The sequence below is a fragment of the Oncorhynchus kisutch genome, linkage group LG7 (genome assembly GCF_002021735.2).
Source record: "Oncorhynchus kisutch isolate 150728-3 linkage group LG7, Okis_V2, whole genome shotgun sequence".
NCBI lineage: Eukaryota > Metazoa > Chordata > Actinopteri > Salmoniformes > Salmonidae > Oncorhynchus > Oncorhynchus kisutch.
Genome location: NC_034180.2, coordinates 25,390,220 through 25,396,219, shown reverse-complemented (window position 1 = coordinate 25,396,219; position 6,000 = coordinate 25,390,220). Strand labels below are relative to the sequence as shown.

Sequence of the window (6,000 nt, the reverse complement as noted above, 5' to 3'; positions counted from 1 at the left end):
ATGTGCCTGCAGCTGGAGCACAAGCCTCCCTCAAGTGAATTGAATTCGAAAAACTGAAAGATTCCATCTTAGGCTACAAATAGTTTTCACATGCAAATGTTATGTGTCCAAACTCAGAATCAAAAAGGCTTTGCAAAAATAACATGGTCACTGTGGTAGAAAGTCTATTTTGATTGGTAATTTTCTGTATTAACAAAAGTTCTATCCGGTAGCCTTATTTCCGATGTGCCCATGTAAACAGGATTAGAGGGAAATCATTCTTCTTACAAAGCATGTACATACTTTAAAATAACTATTATAGTAATTTGACTCTCCACAATCATTGTTTTATTGGGTGCATGTAACCTTACTCAGTGGATAGTCTTTTGACGGACTTGAGAATCCTCAGTAGAGAGACATTGTAATCAACACAAATAGAGGCTCTTGAAGCTCACTGACAATGAATGTACAAGTCTCTGATGTAGAATGTAATTTGTAAGCGCCAATGAGAGATGAGGGAATATTGGTATCACGCTTGACAAAGTTCAGTGATTACAGTCTTAGAAGTCAATGTCATCAAATATTTGTTTACATTGGCGTGTTCATGAGGCATGGCCGCTGGGAGCAATAGGCAAACATGACTGTGTTGACAGCGCAGGTCAAAACAAAAACCAAGCCTTGAGGTCGAAGGAATTGTCCGTAGAGCTCTGGGGCACAGATCTGGGAAAGGGTACCTAAACATTTCTGAAGGTCCCCAAGAACACTGTGGCCTCCATCATTCTTAAATGGATGAAGTTTGGAACCACCAAGACTCTTCCTAGAGCTGGCCGCCTGGCCAAACTGAGCAATCTGGGGAGAAGGGCCTTGGTGACCAAGAACCTGATGGTCACTTTGACAGAGCTCTAGCATTCCTCTGTGGAGATGGGAGAACCTTCCAGAAGGATAACCCATCTCTGCAGCACTTCACCAATTAGGTATTTATGGTAGAGTGGCCATAAGCCACTTCTCAGTAAAAGGCACCTGACAGCCCGCTTGGAGTTTGCCAAAAGGCACCTAAAGGCTCTCAGACCATGAGAAAGAAATTATCTGGTCTGATGAAACCAAGATTTAACTCTTTGGCCTGAATACCAAGCATCATGTCTGGAGGAAACCTGGCACCACCCCTACGGTGAAGCATGGTGGTGGCAGCATCATGCTGTGGGGATGTTTTTCAGCAGCAGGGACTGGGAGACCATTCAGGATTGAAGGAAAGAAGAAAGGACAAAGTACAGAGAAATCCTTGATGAAAACCTGCTCCAGAGCGCTTAGGACTTCAGACCTCACCTTCCAACAGGACAATGACCCTAAGCACACAGCCCAGACAACACAGGAGTGGCTTTGGGACAAGTCTATGAATGTCCTTGAGTGACCCAGCCAGAGCCAAGACTTGAACCTGATCAAACATCTCAGGAGAGAGCTGAAAATAGATGTGCAGCGAAGCTCCCCATCCAACCTGACAAAGCTTGAGAGGATCTGCAGAGAAGAATGGGAGAAACTCCCCAAATACAGTTGTGTCAAGCTTGTAGTGTCATACCCAATAAGAATTGAGGCTGTAATCGTTGCCAAAGGTGCTTCAACAAAGTACTGAGTAAAGGGTCTGAATACTTATGTAAACGTAATATTTCAGTTTTAAATGTTTTATACATTTTCAAAAATGTCTAAAAACCTGTTTGTGGTATTGTGTGGTATTGTGTGTAGATTGATGAGGAAAATAAACTATTTGATCAATTTTAGTGTAAGGCTAAAACGCAACAAAGTGGAAAACGTCAAGGTGTCTGAGTACTTTCAGAATGCACTGTAGCTTGTGGACTGTTTAAAATAGCTTAGTACAACAAGTCTAGACTATGGTCATTATAACTCTACTTTAAATGTAGTATCAGCTGCATGTTCCTTCTGAGTGGAGAGGCCTTGGTTTGAGGGCACCGAGTCACATCCAATGGAATGTTTGTAAGAGCTCACTGAGAATCAACTTGAGCTATTGAGCTATTACAATAGCAGTACTTTATTACCCCTTAAAACGGAAAATATGTATTGTCAAAATGTTTCAACCTCTTGTTCAACCTCAACACTACAAAACAGCACCTGAAGTCTGGTAACCCACTCAACAATGACCTCACACTTCCATTTTACAGCGTTGCATATATGAATGATATGGCAGGCTATACATAAGCCTACTATGTTAATGGAGCCAATATCCTACTCTTGCAATGTTCAGTGCAGTTACCCAATAGACTTCAGTTTCCATTGCTACTGTTGATCATCTCTGTAAAGGCATAGAGTCTATGAAGACTATAAAGCCTATATTCTAGTCAGTATACATCTGCATTTTTTGTGCAAAAACACAACACTTTATTATTCACACTCAATTGTAAAAGTTATGCAACAAAAAAGTCGGGTGCATGTAGTTGGTTTTCTACAATATTAGGCCCTACGCGCTGGATCCTATTATTTTCCATCAGCGACTGTCCTATTGCCCGTCAGGCGTCGTTCTTTCCATCTTTTGTTCATTGCAATGAAATTCTGTCTGCCCTGCAAAGGCTCTACCGCCAGCATTTCTTAGCAGGTCCCACTGAAAGACAGCCTGAATCAAGGAGTACGAACATGATTCTGAGCCAATCCGTGGTGACTTCCTCAATTTTTTCCAATCGAAAGGAGAGGGAAAATAGCTACCATCACATGTCCCAGTAACTGCAGCTTTTAGTTTGTTAAATCATCTGGAATGGTAGAACTGAGCATTGGGAAAAAGCACAGTGATGGCAATGGGGGGAACCGTTAATTGTGCCTCATAATACACGTTTCTTTTTGGTCGAGGTTTTAAATGTAATAACTACTGAGCAGCATATATTTAGATAATTACGCGCTTTTTCGAGGCTGAATAGCTGAGAATAAACTGGAGAAGAGGGACGGAAAGACCTAGCCTTTTAATAACTTGGATGGAGGGCAAGCGTGCTACAGGCACTGTCACTCTGTGGATTACGTGGTGGAGGCAGAACGGGGGAAGTGCGCGTAAGGTGCAGCGGTGCAACGGTCTCCCTGCTGAGATTTGATCTGAGTTCCCCATAGCAGCCACTTTATAGCACTCGGCTCTAGAGACGTACACTCAGCTAAATAGAGCAAGCCGGTATTACTGCGGAGGAAAGCCTCTACTGTTGTGAGGCGCGTCGACGAGCGGCAGGAGAATGGCAAGGTTTTCGGCGAGTCTGAGGGGAAAGCAAACGCCCGTTTTTCACCAAAGGATTCTGTCGAAGCGCGTTGGAATTTGACTGCCTCTTCGTGTTGGTGTTCTTGGATCTTTATTTTAAACTGAAAAGAAAAGGAACACGTGGATTGGGTTCGGAGGAGCGCAGACCGATGTCAATTTACTCGGGCACAATGAAGAGATGTGCTGGGCAGAGTTGTGGGCTTTGAAATACAGCGCACCTTGTATTGATATAGCCTAATTTAGCCTAAATCCAATGGGGCAAAACAAAATTGGAACATGGGAAAATATGAAATGTGAGAAAATTCGATACCCCTGATCGTCGGTGCTCAGAGCAGGGCTGGCGTTCCTTTTTAAGGTAAACTTTTACTGTTTAAATGTTTGTACATGTCTGTACATTTTCATCAGTCCTTTTTGTTTTCGTTCATCGTTCGTTGACCGAATTTCAAGGCTGAACCCATGGGCTCTATAGCCAGATAACCTGCAGGACGTTGTTGAAAACCAGGTGTGTTCCGTATTACCGGTTATTCAGGAACAACGGAGGGTAAAAAAACGAGACTTAAATAATGCTTAGTTTGAACGAATGCTAGCTGTCTGACTGCATTTCAATTTGAGTGTCTGGGCGTATATTAAAAATTACGCAGTGGGATCATTTATTTGGCCAGGTCACTGCTATCCATAGACCTGATCTTGCTCTAATTGATTTGGGTGAATGTGGTAGTATACTTGGGTGGTGGTAATGATGTGTGTGTGTGTGTGTGTGTGTATGTGTGTGTGTGTGTGTGTGTGTGTGTGTGTGTGTGTGTGTGTGTGTGTGTGTGTGTGTGTGAGTGAGTGTGTATGTGTGTGTGTGTGTGTGTGTGTGTGTGTGTGTGTGTGTGAGTGTGAGTGTGTGTGTGGAAAGGGGGAGGGGTGGTTGTTAACGTAGACACCCTCTTTCACTGCCTCACCCGGTCATAAGGGGCTAGATTGAAATCACCTCTATTTATATGGAAGCTGAGTTCCCATGCCAGTTCAGCCTGATAGATATTTTCGCTAAATGCCCTCCATGAAGTGTGTATAGCCTTATAAATGTAGGCTACCCAGACAGGTTACAAGAGTCCTCAACCTTGGCATATGCTCAGATGATGATAGAGGATTCAGGCGTCGTCGTCATCTTGCCCCGTCCTAAGCGATATATCATGCTCACTACCATGGCACCAATGGCTGCTATAGACGCGCTATGATATAATTAAAACCATACCCACATATTCCTGATGCACTGGAATGATATGTATAGAGATCATATGTAAATTAGTCAAAAATTATGCTATAATAACCACGTGGTGATCCAAATTAACTGAAGTGTATATTTCCATTGTATAGGTAAAGGCAATGTATGGATGTGATTTAGAATGGCAACGTGTCGTGTCCCAAAGGAAATTCACTTCAGCTCAGTGGTCATGGCGCCTATTTATGTTTGTACAATCTTTCTGTATTTATGGTACAATTTTAACATAAGAACTATTGGATCCAGTGAGTACAATAGACTACATCAATGACCATTTGAATTCCGTATTATTCTAACAAGGCATTTCTTTGATTTCAGCAATGTTGGTTGGCACTTCTATAAATGTAATCTGATAAACAAGTCATATTTCAATTCTTCAGACCCCATGACACTTCATCCTTAATAGGGCAGGGTAGCTGCCAAGACTGTGCAAAGCTGTCATCAAGGCAAAGGGTGACTACTTTGAATAATCTAAAATATATTTTGATTTGTTTAACACTTTTGGTTACTACATGATTCCATGTGTTATTTCATAGTTGTGACGTCTTCACTATTATTCTACAATGTAGGCAATAGTAAAAAATAAAGAAAACCCCTGGAATGAGTAGGTGTGTCCAAACTTTTCACTAGTACTGTATGTAAGGGTATTCTGTATTGCTTACCCTATGAGCAAGAAACCATATAGGCAAACTGAGCTGCAGCTCCACTTCCAGTGGCTGGTGGTGCTATAATTCAATTTATTCTCCCTCCATACTGCTGCCTGCTGCAGCTCTGAAGGGCTGGGTAACACTGAGGACGGGGGAGGAGAGACTGCCCAACCGCAGCTTTACCATACACCTATTAGGGTGGGGTGGACAGTGGAATACACCTTTGGTTATCAAAGTAGCATGTATTCAAATATTATGTCTAGTGCATTAAGTATTAATTTTAGACCCAGGGACCTCTTCATTTGTTGTAATATAATTTGCAAGTTCTATCTTTTGAAAATCAGGGTGGGATTTGGCACGTTGGAGATGGCGTGGCAGCGATCCCTGTAGCTCGGAGACTTGTTTTAATTACACTAGTAGAGATTAAGACCCCGTGATGATGTGAGCCCGAGCCAAGGAATCAAAGAGCCCGGTATGAGGATCCTGCTGTTAGTGTGATATGGGGACTGAGGGAATCAAACGCTGCAAAACAACATCCTCCTCCAGGTAGGATTAGCATCACATACCTGGGTGCTCAACAAATAGTCTACTATAACATCTTGCCTTTGATATGCCCTCTGGGTGCATGTGTGAGGAGTTACCATGACATATTTTATTACATTTACAGGCAGAGCACTGGTGCCCAATATTACTTCATACAGAGAGCAAGTACTTACAGTCCTCTACTACACTGTCTTTACGTCTTTGATACTTGTGTGCATTTTCCCTGTGAGTCTGTGAGGATGTACCATGGCAGGTTTGAACACATTTATTGATACCTGAGACAAGACATGTATGTCGGAGACTGATAAGTGTCAGCAGATACT

At 42.5% G+C, this 6,000-nt stretch overlaps 1 protein-coding gene across 1 annotated transcript in view; it reads left to right on the top strand.

The window, feature by feature from the left end:
• Window positions 1-2,583: 2,583 nt before the first annotated feature.
• Window positions 2,584-6,000, top strand: part of LOC109893890 (leucine-rich repeat and fibronectin type-III domain-containing protein 5) — a 49,325-nt gene continuing 45,908 nt past the window's right edge. The window contains exon 1 of the mRNA XM_020487092.2: window positions 2,584-3,575. The gene's annotated coding sequence lies outside the window, so the exon portion shown is untranslated. The remainder of the gene's footprint in view (window positions 3,576-6,000) is intronic.